General features: G+C 41.6%; 1 protein-coding gene across 1 annotated transcript in view; it reads left to right on the top strand.

The window, feature by feature from the left end:
• The first annotated feature begins 515 nt into the window (after positions 1-515).
• The window catches only part of TMEM178A (transmembrane protein 178A), an 83,239-nt gene continuing 63,070 nt past the window's right edge, over positions 516-20,684 (top strand). The window contains exon 1 of the mRNA XM_059660029.1: positions 516-537. The gene's annotated coding sequence lies outside the window, so the exon portion shown is untranslated. The remainder of the gene's footprint in view (positions 538-20,684) is intronic.

The raw sequence follows: 20,684 nt of genomic DNA, 5'->3' as shown, positions 1-20,684 counted from the left end.
AATCGGTAGATGACTAGGGGTTTCAAAGTATTAAATTGAGAAATGACAACCCAAAGGAACTAGTGATTGCCAGGTTTCTAAGGCAATCTCCAGGTCCTTGTAACAACATCAAGTGTAAGAGGGATGCTAAGGGGCAGGGCCTCTAGAAAAATGTATGCACTGCATTTATTTTAAGCACAGCCTTGAAAAATGATGAATTTGGTCCATCTGTGCACAGGGAAAAGCTTGGGGCAGTCAGATTGGTTCTACTGCCAAGATGTACATCCTTGCTATGTTATTCTTTGGGGTATGTTATATGCTATGGCATATGTGATGCCACCTTTTCTGAATTTAGTTTTAATTGAAGATATGTATCCTGTTTCCCTCCTCTACTGTGTAATGGAAGTATAGGTGATTATTACATTAATCATTTAATCTGCAGGTTTGGGGATCAAGAGGAGACATATGTGGATGTCAGAAATGTGTGCATCATCCAGAGATCCCGGGCATGAAGATGGGCTGGTAACTGGATGTGATTCTGAGTTGTCTATCTTTGAAGTAAGTGTGATTTTAGTTATACGTTAGTTGGATAAACATTAGGTGGAGGCACTTATGGAATTATAAATGCAGAAATGCATATGAATATGTGCTTAATAGGCATGGAGGAAATGTAGTTGATATTTGCTCTTATTGTCTGTGCCTACCTCTTTTTCTGTGAAGGACATGCTTCTCTCCCATTTCATTAGGTTCTTGTGAGACTGTTAATCACAGTGTAGCCTCTGGCTACAGGAGCAGCAAGTGACCCAGGCCTTCAAAATAATGGACCAATCTCTCATCCAGGGTGACTAGACATGGTCTGAGTACAAATAACCAAAGTATTTTTATAAAATTAAAAATCTCATGGATGTAGAGTCTATCTTTCATTTGCTAAGACAATGTGGGCCTGCAATTGTCTCCTTGGCCATGATTCCTGGGATAGGGAAAGAGTATCTTTATTGTGGGATAAAATGAGGTCAATATTGAAATAAAGAAGACCTAAGATGAAGCAGAAGATGGTGGGGAGAAAGAGAGAGAGAAAGAATGACTTTATTTGAGGCCCTGGGTCCCGCTGTACCTAAAGTTACCTTGGAAGTTTTGCGAGCCAATAGATTCATTTATTTACCCCTTAAGCTAGGTTGAACTAGACTTCCTCTCACTTGCAAGTAAAAGGGTCATAAAAACTGGGTATAAAATTTTGGATTGCAATGTTCTCCACAAAATTCTGTTTAATTTTCTTCCAACATCTAATAATACAGAGAAGAAGTCTAAGACCAGTATGACATTTCCCTCTTTAAATGCAATTTACTATTCCTGTCTGGATTCTTGAAGAATATTTTCTTCACATTTATATTAAAATCTCTTCCAAGAATGCACTTAGTTGTGGATTTGATACATATATGTATAGTCCTCTGAAACATTGTGGGCTCCTTAAATCTGTATATTTAAGACATTTTTTCAATTTGTGACTTCCAGTTATGTCATTGATTATAATTTCTATTCCACCTGCTTTAGTTTCTTTTACCTATAATTCATAAATTGAATCTTTATAAGTTGCAGGGGAGGGGGGGCAGTGGGATATAATATTTTGACAGCCTTAAAAAGCAGCAGCTAGTCAAAAAAGGTCAGTTATCTGGTTCTGGGTTGGGACAGATCTTGTATTCTTATTCCAAGGAACCAGACAATTTGGGAGAAATGTAACTTTGTGACTTTTTCCAGGTGGGCAGTCTTTCTATTCAGGCAGCAGCAAAACACAAGGGTTTACCGATTGCAGTCTTCAGCACAGTTCCGTTAGTATCACGGCTAATGAAAATGTCTTACTTTTCAGAGTGGGATATTTTAATCCTCCATATTCATGGCTATTTTGAAAGAAATTTTAGGGACACTGTGTCAGATGCCATTTAAAGTCAGAAGTCTTTTCTCTTGACCTATGAACTAGCTTCTATGATGCACTTTGCATTTTCAATATTCAATTAATTAACTCAATTTACAAACTAGCATTATTGAACACATTTTATGGCTCAGACCCTGTGATTTGCCTGGCTATAAACTTGGATAAGACATTATTCTAATTCTTAAGTATCTAGCAATGTAGGGTGTAGGTAGATGTGAAAAATAACCAAGGATAAATGACTGGTAAGCCTACGATATACCCAGTGCTTGATGAGCAATTTGGGAAAGGGAGGTGACAGACTTTTGGATGGAGCTTTGTAGAATCATTAGGAGTTGACCAAATAAATGGAAAGGTGGCATTGCTATGTGATTCTGTTATTGGCATTTGACCTTTTAATGGAATGTGACGGGGCTCTGCCTACATATTAATCTTTATTTTCAAAATTTTACTATACTGCTTTTAAATCTTACAAGTGTTTTCTTACAACTGGTAAATCTGCATGCTACACACAATGTATGGGATTGGATGGGCAGTTTTGCTCTCTCCTTGTCAGTTTAATTTCTCTTTCTCTCTACCCACTGGGTATGGGGGTGGTATGTTCTTATGCATTTTAATTGCTTATCTGTTACAAAGTATACTTATGTATTTTTGAAGAGGAAATAATGATTTATATAAGCATAGACAGTGAGAGTTTAAAGGGGTCATCTGGTCTAACCTCCTCATCTCCCCTCTTCCATTTAAGGTCACACAACTTAAGTAGGACTAGAGCTGGAATAATAATGATGATGCTAAAGATTGAATAATACTGACAATTTTCACAAACATCATTGCATTTAATGTTCACAAAGATCTTCTGAGTCTCAAAGTATTATTATACCTTGCTTATGAGTGAGGAAATAAAATTATAGCAATGCAAAGATATTTGTTTAGAAATACAGGGTGGGGTAAAAGTAGGTTTATAGTTCATATGGAAAATAATACAATAATTAATAAATAATAATACAAGAATAAACTGTGTTTCATATATTCACAGCTGTAAACCTACTTTTCCAAACCCTGCATTCTGTTAAATCTCTAGACTTCCATCAATATTTTCTCAATTACTCAATGAAACCTCACTGGTTTTTATTTGTTTCATTGACTTATAATTAAAAATACTTTCCCAAGCTAAGATCTGGGATTTTTCTTTTTAAAGAATTAAGATAAAAGGCACACATGGTATCTAGCACTAATCTATGATTTTTCTATATTTCTTATAGTCTGTATTACAAGTAATATTTCCTATGCTCCTTGATCTTAAACTGCTTTGTATTATTGTCTAGTCTGTGTATACATGATTGGTGTTGTCTGAGCAAAAAGCTTTTACCCTGCTCAAAACCTAGTAAATTTCTTTTGCACCACTCTTTGTGACTTCTCTTAAGTTCATCAAACTGTCAGCTCTTTCCCGCCTTTCCATGGCAGACTGCCAGATTCATGCCTTTAGCTGTTCTTGTCAGCTGTTGCAGCAGAATTTTTGCAAAAATCTTGTAAACAGTGTGTTGCAATGTCAGTGGCCTCTGCCTCTAATGCCTTCTTTCTCTTCCTTTTAAAGAAGTGCTTAGGCCCACCCCACATGGCTCAGTGGTTGAGCATCAACCTAAGAACCAGGAGGTCACAGTTCAATTCCCAGTCAGGGCACATGCCCAGGTTGCAGGCTCAGTTCCCAGTGTGTGGCGTGCAGGAGGCAGCCAATCAATAATTCTCTCCCATCATTGATGTTTCTATCTCTCTCTCCCTTCTTCTCTGAAATCAACACAAATATGCTTTTAAAAGAGAAATGCCCAGTCCCTTGTTTTAGGGGGTGGACCATTTCACCTTTCTTCTATGTGCAGCCAGGCTTTTCTTGTGCATTTAGTAGAAGCTGACCCTGAACTTTCCACAGACAAAGGCACTTCTCCTCATGCTCCCTAAATCTCTTGCTTTCTTAGTTTCCATTAGGATCCCTAAAGGGAGTGGTTTAATGTTGAGATGGATCATGGGCCTCAGAGTCGAAGTCCTATCTTTGAATCCCGGTCGTGCCACATTTTGGATGGGTCATGTTGGGTAAAATTCTCTAGCCTCCTCTGTGAAATGGGGTCACACTGCCTATCCAGTGGTCGGCAAACTCATTAGCCACCAGAGCCAAATACCAACAGTACAACGATTGAAATTTCTTTTGAGAGCCAAATTTTTTAAACTTAAACTGTATAGGCAGGTACATTGTTATTAACTTAATTAGGGTACTCCTAAGGCTTAGGAAGAGCCACACTCAAGGGGCCAAAGAGCCACATGTGGCTCACGAGCCGCAGTTTGCCGACCATGGGCCTATACCTGCCTGGCAGAAGAGGGAAGATGAAATTAGATGAGAAAGTAATTAGAATAGCACCAGATACAGGTAGTTACTAAAAAAAAAAAAAAAAAAAGTTGATTTCCACTTTTATTATTCCGGTCAATTTTCTTTCTTTGGTTGATCTTTCTCTTTGTTGCCATATTAAACATCTAGTCACATGTCACAAATTCACCAGTGGCTTCTCTCTTTTGAAACAGTTTAAGTTAGCTGTGTTGTTTGTTTTTGTCTAAACTAAGAGTTTTGGTATATACTACTCTTTGACTTCTTTAGGTTAGAGTAAATAGTCCCTCGGGTTATTCTGCTGACCTGTTTAGTTACTTCATATTCTCATACAGTCTCACATATTCCAACTCCATATGTAACCTGATAAATCACTCCCAAAGAAGTTAATTTTATTATCACTTTGCAGAGATATGTTCTGGTAGTTCTATTGGCTCATTTCCCATTTTTTTCTCAAGCTCTTAGAAAATACATCCACATAAATAATTCTCTCATTCTGTATTATTCATATTAACTTCATAGACTGTGATTGATTGTTTCCAATCCTATCCCCTTTAGTTGAAGGTTAGTCAAGATCCTTTTCCAATTCTAATGCTTCTTTTTATATTCAGGAAATTTGCCACTTAAAAAATATTTATTAATAACACCCACCATAAACAAATGCAAGGGACACAAAGGCATATAAAAGATTGTCTATCATTTAAGGAACTCAAATAAATAAGTTGTTCTTATTTCTTTAAAATATATTTAACTCCTTATATTTTTATGATCATTAAACTTGGCTTCTTACATAAATGAACATATAGTCCTACGTTCTTGGAATAATTCTTACCATCAGGATTTTCACCTGCAGTAAGGTGGGAAACAATTTTAGATGGTTTCCAAGAGAAGTGGTTTGTGGTTTGGGTATAATTTGCTTAATACTTACACATGCCTATTTTGAAAGTAGTTGTTTCAACTTAAAACACTGCGGCTATAAATGAGAGTGGACTACTTGCTTCATGCTTAACTGCCATAATTGGTATAGAGAGCGCCTATTCCAGAAGCATACAGCCAGCAGGGAGTCAATAGTTAAATGGAACAGAGAGGAGGTGGGGAAAATGTCTCAAGAAATCTTTGAATACACTAATAGCCTTCACCTGGAATGTTCCCCTCTTCTACAAGAGCTTTTGCAGTTAGAGTGCAGTGGGACCAGTCTTCACAATGCGAGTGGATGATTTCTCCATGACTGCCCCATGCTCAGCCATTTCCCTACTGGCCTTTGGAGTATGGAAAGTTCATTCAATTAGATTCAGCAGTGTTTTAAGAAGTTCAAGGCTGCTTATTTAGATGTTATTATGTATGTCTATTGTCCATAGATAGAGAATCTATCCTATGAGCAAAGTTTGCTATCTCATCCCAACTAATTGATTCAAAACTAAGAGTTTATAAGGAATCTTAGGGAGGATAGGGCTGGACATGAGCACATCCATTCCCAACACGGGAAGATGTAATTCACCCTGCCTTGTCTTTGGGGGACAGCACATTTGAGTCTTAGAGAAGCGAGAGTAGATATAATTGATGTTGACAGAAAAGCTGTACAAACAAATCATGATTGATTAGGTAGTCCCCTACAGCTGAAGAGAATAAAACGGGGGTCCATGGAGTGTTGCTTTGCATCTGTGGTCTCCTACCCTCTCTCACCCAAGACTCTCAGGCATGATAGGGAGGGACCCGTGTTTGCCATGGAGCATTATCTTTTCTCTTCCCATTAACTCTCCTGTTAGAGCTGCAGTGCTGGCAGTGGTCCTGAGCCCGGCTTTGGAAAGTGGGCTGGTTAGCAGGAGCATTTTCCCCGCAGGCAGATTCGGTTGCCTTGGTGAAGTCCCCATGAATCTGAAGAGTGGCTCATCTGTTTCCAGCTGGGGATCACTGGTGCTCACCCAGGCGTGGTCCCAGGAAACCAGAGGGTGGGGGGAACTGGTGGACTGACTGGTACCAGCAGAACTGTGAACCCTTAAGAAGAAGCAAATAAGATAGATAATTTTATTCATTACAATTCTAGGATAACATATTATTGGCGGGGGAAAGGCATTCAGAAAGGGTTTTCAGTGTCAGGGGCCTGGGGTAGAAATGGCAAGATGAGAGGGAGGAGGATAAAGAGAAAGTGAGACAGAGAGTAAAGGGACTGAAGGTAAGTGGGATAAGAGATTCTTAACAATTGCCTTGGGTGCAGAGAGCTGTTTAAAAAAGACCTTAAGGCCCAGCTGGCCTGGCTCAGTGGTTGAGCATTGACCTTTGAACCAGGAGGTCACAATCAAGGCTGGGGAGGGACTGTGGGAGGATTCCAGGTTTGATTCCCGGTCAGGGCACATGCCTGGATTGCAGGCTCAGTACCCAGTGTGGGGCCTGCAGGAGGAAGCCAATCAATGATTCTCTCTCATCATTGATGTTTCTATCTCTCTCCCCCTCTCCCTTCCTCTCTGAAATCAATAATCTATCATATATAATAAAAACCTAATATGCTAAATGTCAGGTCGTCTGTTCAACCAATCAAAGCATAATATCCTAATGATATGCTAAGGCCGCTCAACCACTTGCTATGATGTGCACTGACCATCAGGGGACAGATGCTCCAACTGGTAGGTTAGCTTGCTGCTGGGGTCTGGCCAATCGGGACTGAGCGACACAGGCTGGACATGCCCTGGAGCCCTCCCGCGGCCCCTCCCTGGCTGGACAACCTCCCATGTCCCTCCCCGGCCCCAATTATGCACTGGTGAGGCCCCTTGGCCTGGCCTGCACTCTCTTGCAATCTGGGACTCCTCAGGGGATGTCAGAGAGCCAGTTTCGGCTGATCCTACAGGCCAGTCCGAGGGACCCCACTGGTGCATAAATTCGTGCACCAGGCCTCTAGTATCCTATATAATAAAGAGGTAATATGCAAATTGACCATCACACGCTTACACAAGATGGTCACCCCATGTGGTCACAAGATGGCCACCACAAGATGGCCGGCAGGGGAGGGCAGTTGGGGACAATCAGCTGGCAGGGGAGCAGTTAGGCATCGATCAGGCTGGCAGGGGAGTGGTTAGGGGGTGATCAGGCTGACAAGCAGAAGCGATTAGGGGCAATCAGGCAGGCAGGCAGGCGAGCAGTTGGAAGCCAGCTGTGCCAGATTGTGAGAGGGATGTCCAACTGCCAGTTTAGGCCTGATCCCACATGGACATCCCCTGAGGGGTCCCAGATTGGAGAGGGTGCAGACTGGGCTGAGGGACAACCCCTCCCCCCCAGTGCAGAATTTCATGCACTGGGCCTCTAGTATATATATATATGTAAAAGCCTAAGCAACCGTTATGACCGAATGACTGAAACAACCGGGCAACCAGTTGGTAGCTATGATGCACACTGACCCAGACCTTGCTGCTGGGGCCCTGACAGCCCCGAATCTGGTTCTCCCACACCCCGGACCCAGACAGGAGGGAGGAGGGAGCCCAATTCCTCATGGGAAGGCCATTGGTTAGCTTGCTACTGGAGCCCTGACAGCCTTGAATCTAACTTACCTGCACCCCAGACCCAGACAGAAGGGAGGAGGGAGCCTGATTCCTTGTGGAATCGACTGTGGGTTAGCTGGCTCTGGGGCGAACCTCCCGCGGTTCCTCCCCTGTCCAGCTGGCACCCACATCGGCCCCAATCGCCGGCCTGGCTAAGGGACCCCACCCATGTACAAATTCATGCACCAGGCCTCTTTTTTCTTATTTTTAAAGACTTTATGCCTTTACAATTTGCTGTATAAAACTTCTTGCCCTTCTACTTTAAATAAGAAATTCACAATAAAGATCTATATTCTGCTCTTTCCAGTGTGGGAGTCAGTAGCCATATGTGGCTGTTGAGCCCTTAAAGTGTGGCTTGTTCAAATTGAGATGTGTGGTAAGTTATCATACACACTGGATTGCAAAGACTTGGTATGCAAAGGAGAATGTAAAATAACTCACCGATGATTGTTTAAATTGAATACTTGTTGAAACAATAATATTTTAAATATATTGGGTTAAAGTATATTAAAATTAATTTTACCTGTTCCTTTTTATTTAAAAAAAAGTGTGGTTACCAGAAAACTTAAAATTGTTGATGTGGCTCACATTATGTTTCTATTGGACAGGACTGATCTGTACCATTCTTCCGAGCTTCTGGAGTTAGGTTTCTGTCTACTGTGGATTGATATGGGGGTGCCACAGGGTTGTGCAAGCAGACACGGACACCCATGTCTATTGATGGCCAAAATGGAAGGGAGGGTCAGACTTGATATATCTCATGCCCCCAAGGGAACACTTGCCAGCAGCCTTTGGTAAGTATGCGTGTGTGCTGAGACCTGCAGACATTCAGAAAGATTCAGAACCAGAGAAACATCTGGGAGAAATGGTGCCTGGCTTAAATATCTCAAAAGGAGACCAAGTTTTCCTATAAGAAACCTCAGAGGGCAAGGATTGGAAACAAACAGTGAGGATCCGAGGGAGACTGTGGCCCTCTGTTGGGCGTAACCAACCGGGTTATTATGCCTACGTAAGAACGCCTGGGAGGGAGGAGCGAGAGGGAAGGAAGGCCAAGTGTAGGAGAAAGGAGAGGAAGAAGGAAACACAGAACCAAATTGAGAAAAACAGCTTGGCAAGGCTAGACATGGTTCACGTGGGTTCTGATAGGTCTTGTGAGTTTGAAACAGCCTGAGGAACAACCACTCCATGGAAAGAAACCCTGTGTAAAAGCAACACAAGCTAAAGGAAAGTTCAGCTTTCGTGAGTGTCCAGGAGCAGCAGTCTTGAGTTTGCTTGTTTTGAAGCTGCCCTCATCTTGGTTAAGAAGGGATTGAGGAGAAAGGAACATTTGCATACGTGATGAGATAAAGTGGCTCAGGAGGTCCTCAAGGTCTGGGCATTGCCTTTCGCCCTCTTTATCGAAGGTCGGGGTGTCTGGTCTGAAGGCATCCCCGGCTACATGCCTGGAATGGTATTATCATATAGAATTGTAAGTAATTTAACTATCCAGAGCATAATTGGGCCCTTGCACTAACCAGAATAGCATCCTTCATGTCACTTTAAGGCAAGAAAAGACACACATTCTAAAGTTAATAGAAACACGTAAGACCCAGAGCAGAGTTCTGAGCAAATTCAGTGCAGTTTCTTATCCTGTAACTCCTGTGTCTATGGAACTGGGCAACGAAACGAATGTTCTAAAAAATGACCTGAGGCACCGCGAGGGTTTGAAGTGCCTCACAAATCATCAAAGAAAGATTAAATTATGTCCTGTCCTTCCCAAAGCCAAAAAGTGAACTACTCGTATCTTCTAGAAATACTAGTAGTTGCTCCGGGAGCTAAAACTAAAAACATGGCAGTTTAACCCCACATCCACGTAACCAAAAGGCCCCTCTCTTAAAGTTTTTCAGTTCAGTGAGGGTTCTTTTGCTTGTATGTGTTAGATATCCTCTGAGGAGAAAGTTAACTCACACCAGTGGCATTGGTCTACCTGGGACTAATTAGAAATACAAGTTCTCAGGTTCCACCCCAAACCTACTGAAAGGAATTGCACTTTAGCGATATCTCCAGGAGATTCATGGGCACAGTGACGTCTGAAGCACTGGCGTAGGGGAGTGACAATCTCTTGGAAAGGGAGGAACACCTTTTCCCTGAACAAGACCTCTGGGCACCACAACAATTTCTTCCATATGTGTTTTATGTTCTAGGCACGGGTGGGGATCGTGGGGCCTGCGGGTTGTACTAGTATAAGGCCCTCAGTCTGGATGTTCGCACCCCTGCAGGTACTTTACATTAACATCTCATTTAATAGTCCCGTCGAGGCAGAATAAAAATTAATCCCATTTTACAGATATGGAAACTGAGATACAAAACCATTAAGCAATTTGTCCAAATCCACAAACACTAAGTAGTTAAACTAGGATTCACATCTAGGCTGCCATTTGTTGGCCTTATGTGACAGGACATTATTTAGCCTTTCATACTGAGGTGTTGAGCCATTTACAAGGTGAGTAGATATGTTCTGTGGGTCTTACCACCATGAGTTTTATCTTCTCTAGAAGGCCTGGAATTTCCTGAGAAATACAGGCTATTAACTGGTTCCTCACATCAGTCAGCCAAAATCCAGTTGTAATTAATACAGCCAGGAAGTCCCCCTTTTTGGTAGTGATTATGGGTGGGGTAATTCCAAATAATGGATTGTGTACTAGGCAATGTCCAAATGTGTCTACTATAATTTTTAATATAAAAATGAGATCATCCCTCCTGTAACTATTTCCCCCCCACTTAATATTTTGCCAATATACTTCGCTGTCTATTAACACTACTGTACCTCATCAGTGTAGTACCCATTGTATGCATCTGCCTGTTTGCTCAACCATTTATTATTGCTGGTTATTCTTTCCTCCGGGTATTAGACAATATGGTCAATGTTGTTATAAACAGCCTTGTCATAAATCTGTGTGCCCAGTCTTAATCATTTTTTTGGGATAGATTCTTAAAAAGCAAAATTGTTAGGTTAAGAAGTTTGAACATTTTAAAGCTTTAGAAATGCATTCCTTCTGGAAAAGCTGTACCTGTTCATACTCCTACCAGCAGTGTAGAGTGCTTGTCTTCCCACACCCGCCCCAGAACTGGGAGTTATTCTTTTTTATCTTTGTCAATTTGATAGGCAAAACCCAAGCTTACTGTCCTTTTAATTTCTATTCTTTTACTGAGGGAGAACAATTTTTCATGTTCATTGGCCTTTTGTATCTCTTCTTGGGCAACATACTTCTTTTTAAAAACTCAACTGTACTTTACACAGGAAAAATATTTCAGCAGTTGTCATTAGTTGTCTACTTGATCCTTACTTTAGTTGCAACTTGTGACTTACTTTATTTGATTACCCCCACATAAAGATAAACCCCCATTACCCTCTCCCTTAGGATAGTATTATTTGAGTCTTTTGTCTGTTTTTAAAATCTTTATTGTTGGAAGTATTACTAGTACATATGCCCCCCCCCCATTGACTCCTTATAGCCTGCCCCCTTCCCCTTCCCCTTCCCCAGACCTTTGCCACACTATTGTCTATGTCCATGGGTTATGCATACTAGTATATGAATACAATTGTTTTGGTTAATTTCTTCCCACCCACTCATCCATCCCTACCTTCCCTCTGAGATTCATCAATCTGTTCCATGCTTCTGTGTTATTTGAGTCTTAAAACAACACATAAGAATAAGCCTTTAGTTTGGTATACATCACTGTCCCATCAAACCTTTATAGGGATATTCTAGAAGTGGGGAACTGATCTTCCAAGTGATGTGATAAAATGCCTGGACACCTATGTATGTTGGATTGGTGGGGTTGGGGCGAGGAGAGAATGTGAGAGGTGTCAAGTTTATCCACTCCCAAGGCAGTTGAAGTTCTTAAAGGAAGAGAGTTTTTCTTACCACCCTGGTCTCAGGGAAAGGGGGAGAAATCTGCATGGGAAGTTGACTGCTTCTTTTTAATCCTTGCTTTACATTTAGCATTGAAAGGATGGACCCCTATCTGCTATTAAAGTTGAAGTGTGGGTAATTTTGAGTCTCCTCACAATTATTTCCTGAGATTTTTAAATGATTCCGGATAGAAGACTCCCCAGATATCAGATTGAGGAGAGTTTAGGCTCACAGAGAATCACAGGCAAAAGCATTTTGAGGAATGCACGATGGTACAGCCTGGCTGCACAGCGCAGATGTCCTTCTGTGTAGGCAGTAGCCTCTGTGATTTGATTCAGTGGGGTTTCCCAAGCTCCTCTTATGATAAAGACCATCTGATGCATTTACTAAAAATAGACATTCCCAGGCTCCACTTCATCCAAGACCCACTAATTTAGACTCTTCAGGAGAGGGTCTGATGATTCTACACCAGGGAAGTTGGGAAAATACCAATTTAAAAGGTCTGTGGGGAGACCTCTTGTAGGAGTCAGCTTTTAGGATGTCCATGCAGCCTGTAAGATCCTCACCAACACAACTCCCACCCCTAGGTAGGACCCTAGCATTGATGTGTGAACTATGTCACCTCTAAGTCCCTGGCCATGCTAGGAGCCAGGCTGTACCAGTCAGATGATCTCTCCACAAACTAAAAAACAAAACAAAAAACAAAAACTACACTTTACTAGACCCTTTAGGTTGAAGATCAATTGATGTTAGTAGGTCTTCTATTTTTAAAATGCAAATTCTTCTGGAAAGATTAAGGCTATCAAACATTTATAACAATATAAATTACTTCAGCCAGATTGGTGCAAACTGAGGGAAATAGGAGTGTTATTTGTAGGGAAAATTTGGTCAGTGGACTGAGTCACAGTAATGGTTTTAGAGACCAGTTGGGGAGCGTGAAGATTGGATATTATTTCTATGTGGTGTGTACACGTTTTCTCCTTGTGATAGTGAGTGTGCAAGTATTTTCTATTTCAGCTGATCTGTCCACCGTCTGTGACATAGTGTGGATGTCAACATGGCATTTAGGATCTGCCGGATTGTTTTTGTTGCTGTAAATAGTACCTGGTTAGGATTCTGGAATCAAGGTTTAAAAGCATGGATGGGTTATTTGAAGATAACTCCATGGTCTCAGTTGATAGACACAGTGTTCATTCACCTAGTTAATTCATTGCACATTGTATGTTCAGGTCTTGTTCATCACACAAGGACAAGACAAATTCCTCCACAGAGATTTGGCAACAGTTCCCTAACTCTTAGGGCGGCATGCGTATCTCATCTGGGTATCTTGATCCTTTGTCCCTTTTTGTTCATGATTAAAGGGCTAATGGACTCTTCCAGGAGGTTGTCTCAGTGTTCCGGTATTATCACAATTTCTAGACTTCCCTACAGAGTCAAAAAGTTGCTAAAAGCTTACCTCTGGTTCCTGAAATTTCTCTTCTGCTTCCTGGACATTTAGTCCTTTTTTACTTTACTATCTTTTTTTCCCCTCACTCTTCTCTTTATTTTTTCACTAGAGGCCCCTTGCAAGAAATTCATGCAAGAGTAGGCCTTCCTTCCCCCGGCTGCCGGCGCTGGCTTCCCTCTGACACCCAGAACCCGGGCTTTCCTTGCAGCCCCAGCTTCGTCCGGAAGATCGCCTGGAAGGACTCCGGAAGGATGTCCAGTCTAATTAGCATATTATGCTTTTATTACTATAGATATGTGGAGCATGTGAGAAGGGAGATTTTATTATCTCCCAGGAAGGCTTGCTGTTGAACAGGGAAATACCCGACTTCCCAGGAAAAGGTTCTTCACATTGCTCTTCTTTAAAGAAAGCCTGAAAAACTTGGAAGGAGTTGAAACCACTGAACTTTGAAGATGTTGGCAAACCTTTTAGGATCTGATACATATCTACCTTTCACCTTTTATTGCCATGTCAAGGATTCATTTCATCATTTTAAGGGAGCTTCCCTTCCTTTGCCAGGGAGATAATTTTGAATTTCACTCTAAAATCCCCAGAAAGCTAAAAGTATGAGCTTACTCTAGGTTGTTTGATACAATTACCATTTTGTTGGATGGTCTGTGTGATACATTTAGAAAAGGCATGTCTGAGGGCCGGTCTTGGGAGTCCACTCCTAGATCCCTGGCTGAGCTCACAGGGAAAACACACTGCAAGGAGGACATGACTAATCTCTTGGAGCCAAAAGGACCCCGAGGCTGCATTTGGCCTGAGAATGGCTGGCCGTGGGCCCCTGACATTGCGTGGTTCTTCTGCTGTGGCTTGGGAAGGCATGTGAAAATGAAACTTAGAAAATCTGTGCTTTATGATACCTTCTTGATGTGGGGTGAACATGTGCAGAGATTTGCATGTATAATGAATTCCTGTTTAGTAACCCTACGGAGATTTTTAGGATATTTTGCAGATGTGAACTCCCAATTCTCACTACATCTATGCATTTATTTTTCTAATAGATGGCTGGGCAGACATAAAGAGAGGCAATGACTTGTCTGAGATCACCAAGTTAGTGCAGTCGGCAGAGCTGACAGACTGCTTAACCCTGCCCCATCCCTTGCCCAGCCAGCCTACCCCCACACGTTGTCTTCCATGACAACTGCCATTCATCGTTCCTGAGGATAACGGAAATTCAAACGCAGATGAAGGAAAAAGAAATAGTTTCAATCCAGTGTTCTCTTAACATTTAATTCCAAACCTATGCTGTTGGATTAGCAGCACCCTCGAGACCTAATAGCGTCATGATTAAATCAAGTCTAAAGACAAAAAGGATATGTGCAGCATAGTAACACCAATGCATATTTGGGTAGAAAACTACCGACTCGAGTGCAATATACATTTATTTCAACTACATGAGCTATAGCGGCTGCTATTTGTTTCTTTCTGTTCACTCAGGGATTAAATTGAGTTTAAGCAGCTTGGAACAGTTTGATGACTCCTTCTTCAGCCACGGAAGGTGCCGGGTGTCCTGCCTTCAGAACCTGACAGCCTATCTGTGAGGATAACAATCCACAACTGAGGTCCTTTGGCTCTTTTTAGGCCAACCTACAGGCTGACTTATGCTAGACTTGGCAGTGACTTGAGAATCAGAATGATGCAGAGCTAAGAACATGAGCTTTGGAGTCAAATGGTCTTAGGTCCCAAAGCTGCCACTTCACAATGGTGTGATTGGGAACTTCCTGAGCAGTCTCTTTCAGGTGAGGATTAAACAGCATATGACAGGTGGATAATAATAATGATAGTAGTAATGATGATAATTATTAAAGCAGCTACCATGAAGTGAGTGCCTATTACACACCAACCACTGTGCCAAGTTTCACTTAATCTTTGCAACAGGAGGAAGGAGGTGCTACTAATTGATGTATACCTAATCAACGTCAGTTGCTTTCTTCCTTGACTGAGCAAGGATTTACTGAGTGTAGGTTAGATGCAGATATTAGGTGCTGGTGGTTCACCATCAAATAGGCCATAATCCTAGGGGAATGAGAGAAAAGACAAAGGAAATACAAGGACAATGGTTATCCAGGGCATGATGGCAGCAAATGGAGAGGAGACGATAAAACAGACGGGGAGTCAGGAAATGCTGAATCCCTGTGTAGCCAGGCTGTGTAGCCAGAGAGATTGCTGACTTCTAGAGGTCATGGGCTCTGAGTTCAAGTCCAGTGCCCTCTACTAACCCCTGCTTCCTGGAAGAGTATCGTCCTAAGACAAGGCTCTGTGAAGCTTCTTCCCAAGGAAAAGATTACTTTAAGAAAAAAAACAACAAACAGAACATGCTAATGGTGAAAGTTTTCAAATTCATAAAAAAAACTGAAAATAGAACAATAGACCCCTTTGCTAATCCCCCAGAGCTGACAGTTATCTACATTTTGCCACATAAACTATGTGAAAAGGACACTGTCATTGGGGCGACGCATACACTGGATCCTCTCCCCTCCCTCTGTCATAGAGACACTCCCCGATTGTAACAGGGGTGTGAGTGTGGATCCTGTGATCCAACCTCCGGCACTGCTAGAGTAAAGCAGCCCATACATATGCTGGAGGAGCATCTCCTTTGAACCAAAAGAAAGCATTCTTCGTGCTGTAATCAGATTTGCATTCTACATATATGGTGCCTTTTTTTTTTCATCATTCGTAATGCCTGGTTTGGTGAACAATGCCTTAAGTCATCATGTGGTCAGTGTAGTATGGACATCTTTAACAAATGGGTTGGACACAATGGGCATCTTAGTTAAGATGCTGGACCTCATAAGGTAACTGTTGTCACCCACATCTATTGCTTGACAACTATCTGATGAATGCTAGATCTGATTGTGATATAGACTTTGTCTTTTTTTTCTTCTCCTCTTTCTCCTTCAGTCTCCATCCCAGGAGAGGAGTCTGTGTCAGACAGCATGCCCTGAGTGGCGATTCTGAAGGCAGGGGGAAAAAATAGTGCTTAGACTACTAAACCATGGAATTTATTTGTGATTTTTTTTTTTTTTGGATTACAAAAGAATTGATTGAGCTTATGAAACAAGAGTAAGTCATTTCTGGAAGGGGAATCCTTTTTAGCATTCAGTAAAGAGACCTACTGAAGTGTACTAAGGTTAGATAGAATAGGGTTGCTTTTGTTAAAAAAAAAAAAAAGAAGAAGAAGAAGAAGAAGTAACAGGAGGAAGCATTTTGGATTGTCAGACAGGAGTCTTAAGTTCAAGTCCCAGGCTATACTTTTAATGAGGTAGGCATTTGGCAAGGCACTTTACTTATACCTCTGAATCTCGGTTTACTTACTTATAAAATATGCAAGATCTTTTAGCCTCTGATATTTTGTGATTTTTTAAGAGGCTTTAATGCAATGCAGTGGTTAAAAGCAGAGTCTTTTAAAATCAGATAAAGCTGGGTGTTAGGCCTGTGTCAGCTGCTTGTTAGCTGTGTGATCTTGCAAAACTTGGGCTTTCTTTTCTCCAATTTTGTCATCTGTAAAGCTAGTACAACAGTCATAGCTGCAGCCCAAACTTCTTATAAGATTAGCATAATGACTGGCACATTTATACTCTCAATAAACGGGATCTATTATAAGTATGTCTTCTTGTTACCCTTAATAACCAAATAGAGATACAGGCAGAAAAACAAAGCGTTTGACAAAATTTTATAGAAAAATGAAGCAAAATACTTATCTTCAGGTAACATTATTTTCAAAAGTACTTTGCTCTGATGTCATGCTAACATACATGAGGAAATGATGCATTAATAGCTCAGTGCCAAGACTATGGTTTATTTCTAATTTCATTCAGCATTCACTGAATGTCTTCTAGGTTCTGGACATTCTCCTGGCCTCAAAGATAACAAGGCAAATATGACATCTTTATTGCTATTACAGGGCTTATAGTAGAGAAGGCAGAAGTGGACTTAAATGATATTGTCACATGACCGTGTTCACCAGGTCTTTCTTTCCTTGTGCTTTGTGGAAATCTACTCAAATTTGGAACTCAGAGGCTGGTGCCAGTTTTTAAGGTTGCCCCAAAGTCAGATTTCTCTGTGATCGCCTTTGGTTCAGATGTGTCACTGCTTATATTGTCAGTCCACACAACTTCAGATCTCCTGTGTTGAAGTTTAAAATTGGTAGAATTCTTCTCTTTCAAAAAAGAGTTAATTTGAAATAATATTTGGAACAAACCTGGGGAATGTGCAGATGTCTGTACAGTTTTTTGAAACAAGCATGCAAACAAACAAAAGGAGAGGGAGCCATTGGGTTTCACTTTTAAAAATAAAATGTAGTTAAGTCCACTTCTGCCCTCTCTACTATAAGCCCTGTAATAGCAAGAAAGATGTCATATTTGCCTTGTTATCTTTAAGGCCAGGAGAATGTCCAGAACCTGAGCACTCACTATGTGTAAAAATTCCTTAATCCTCACAACAGCCATAGTAAGTGGATTCTAGGATAATTTTCCTGGCGAGGAAAACCAAGGGACAGATAGGTTGAGTAATTTGCCAGTCAAACAACCAGTACATGGCTAAGTTGGGATTTAATCTCTTGCAATCTGACCAGAATCAGGCTCATATCCAGTAGTTTCTGAATGGCATGAGATACTTGTAGGCTCTTTCTGGGTAGTTCAGTTGATTAGAACATCATCCCGAGACACCAAAGTTGCAGGTTCAATCCCCGGTCAAGGCACATACAAGAAGCAACCAATGAATGAATAAATAAGTGGAAGACAAATTATTGCTTCTCTCTTCTCTCTCTCTTTTTCACTTTCCCTTCCTCTCTCTCTCTCTTTAAAATCAATTAAAAAGAGATACTTGTAATAATTTTCTATTGTTTTATTAAATATTGAACTCAAGAAAATTAAATCATGGCAGACTGCAAATATAATTCAAACTTTTATTAAATGTCAGAATATTGGATCTTTGGAAGCATTTCACTGCTGGGCAATTATCCAGGTTTGAAGCATATATTTTCGTATTTGCTGCTATGATTATTGCATTGAGTTATAGTGACAAATCAGATTACACAGTGGGAAGAATCTCATTACTGACACTCACTCTGAGGAGGACACCTTTTGATCTTGGTTTGTGAGTTCAGATGTTGCCTTATAACCAGCAGGCCTTCTCCAAGCCTGAATATTTCTTTTGAACTACCTGCTCTGTTGAGAGAGCTGTCATTTCACTTGGAACTGGTGAGTTCTGAAGGGAAATTTATCCTTTTTTCCTTCACCGAGGTGCATGCCCACTGTAAATAAATGCTCTTGGTTTGTGAGTAAACCTGGAGATCCTATCTTAACAATTTTCTGTTTTGTTTGGAAAACCTACAATTGCTAACTATTCCACCATTTTTTCTTCTGGTCCCGGACTTAGGCTCAGGCAGAGGTCAGAGCTATCAGGGTCGACCAATTGGGGCGCCCACCAGGTGGGAACGTCGTAGCGAGGCTTGACAAAGGTTGCCCAGGGTCGCAGGGAGTTCGGGAAATAAAAGCTCTTTTACTGTTGGTCTTACTATATTACAAAGAGTAATCTTTCAGTCTCTGTCTCCTCCAAGACATCCACATCACCTACTTCTTGTACCTATCTTTCTTTTTCTGACGTTGTCCCCCCTGACTCCTTTAAGCTGGATTTTAAATGGTACCAATTCCAACCTCGTGCTCACTTCAGTTCCAAAATCAATTCTGGCAGGAAGTGTATCAGCCTTGCTTTCAAATTAGTTCATCTCCAGCCGGGATGTCCAGGGACAGGCCACAGAGGCTAGGCTCTGGTGTTGGCTCTGAATTCTTCCTCCTCGCCCAGTACCAAGCAGCAACCTCCTGCCTGGCCTCACCGCTGAGCCTGCCCTAGGAATCTCTTGCTACTGTGTTCCTCCATTCGGGCTGAAGTTCCACGTGGCCACAAACTCTGACCTGTGCCTGACTTCATTATGGCCTTGGATGATTACGCCTCAAGAACGACTCTCACTGCCGAGAGCCAAGGGCCCAGTGTAAGCTGGGAAGGTTGGGCTGAATGCTCTGCTGCCAATGGGGGAAGTTACAGGAGTGAGTTCCGAAGACAGGCTTGAGGGACCACGATGCTCACAATTCTAGAAAAGTCGTTGAAGCATCACCAAATGAGGGAGAAGAAATGCCATCAGCCTAGAGGTGAAGGGGTGGGTTGCTATACAAAAGAACAGGTGCCCAGAGGTGCCCAGATTGAACCCGGGACTGGAGTGAATGGCTGGCGAGCACAGAGGGCAGTGAGGGATCTGGCGGGAGGTGGGGTGGGGTGGAGATGAGTGGGAAGAGTGAATCTTGCAGCTCTTTGACCCTTTACATGTGGGCAAGTGTGCACCTGTCAGACTGGACTCAGGATCATCACGTTTGCAGCTGGCCCTCCTTGTACTCTGGCTCATGATGCCCATTCCTGCCTGCCCTTTGCTGCCAAGGTCTCAGCGAGCCTCTTGCCTGCCAGAGTCTGGGCTCTGTCCCATTTTCAGTTTAATAGAATTGATGTTACCCAGTGCTCCCAGGACACATGGCATTGCTGTGTTTGGCTCTGGCCCTGATTACAACAGAAGGGAAAAAGAAAAGAGGACTGCCAACAAGGCCATTTCCTTCAACTGTAAGTCCCACTGAGCCTCCTGCTTCTTATGAGTGACAAGCCTGAAAAGATTCTGAGTAGGATCTTTGAATTAAAAGATTTTATTTTATGTAGTCTATCAGAGAACATAGGTAGCAGAGGGATGAGATAATCTTTAATTGAATTCAGCAAGTGTTTATTAAATGTCTAGTATTTATCTGTATTACTTACATCTATAACCCTATTATAGAAGTCACAGAAGCAAAAATAATATAAAATGTGGCTCCAAACTTCAAAGGTATACCCAAAAGTCATTATAACTTACAATCATCTGATGCATATGAAATGTAACTCATATTTCAATATGGTTCAAAGATGTTGGCATACCATGACTCCAAGGGAAGTCCTGCCTGACTATATATATATATATATATATATATATATATATATATATATATATGTATATGGGATTTTTTCTTTCTTTATTGATTAAGGTATTACATATGTGTCCTTATCCCCCCATTGAGCGCCCCCCACTCATGCCCTCACCCCCTGGTGTCTGTGTGAGAACCTTTGTTTTAGTCTTACTTTCCAGTATCAGCCTTTACAAGAACTCTAAAGTTCAACGAGTCCTTACACACACACACACACACACACACACACACACACACACACACACACACACTTCTAACAAGTCTGATCGGCCATAAAACTGGCCAATGAATAGCTACTGACTAGCTGGATGATCAGCCCATACATTGTTTGGCAAATTGGATCAAGTCACAGAAAAGTAGTCTCAGATAAAGCGAATGATTTAACATAATTTACTTTCTCATAGTGAGAGGCTCTATTTAACTTTCACACCCCTGTGTCTGATGTCTTTTCAGGAAATATTGTAGTCTCCTTTTCAAAACTTCCCTGC

Source organism: Myotis daubentonii, chromosome 12, assembly GCF_963259705.1.
Source record: "Myotis daubentonii chromosome 12, mMyoDau2.1, whole genome shotgun sequence".
Taxonomy (NCBI): domain Eukaryota; kingdom Metazoa; phylum Chordata; class Mammalia; order Chiroptera; family Vespertilionidae; genus Myotis; species Myotis daubentonii.
This window is presented reverse-complemented; position numbering and strand designations above follow the sequence as displayed.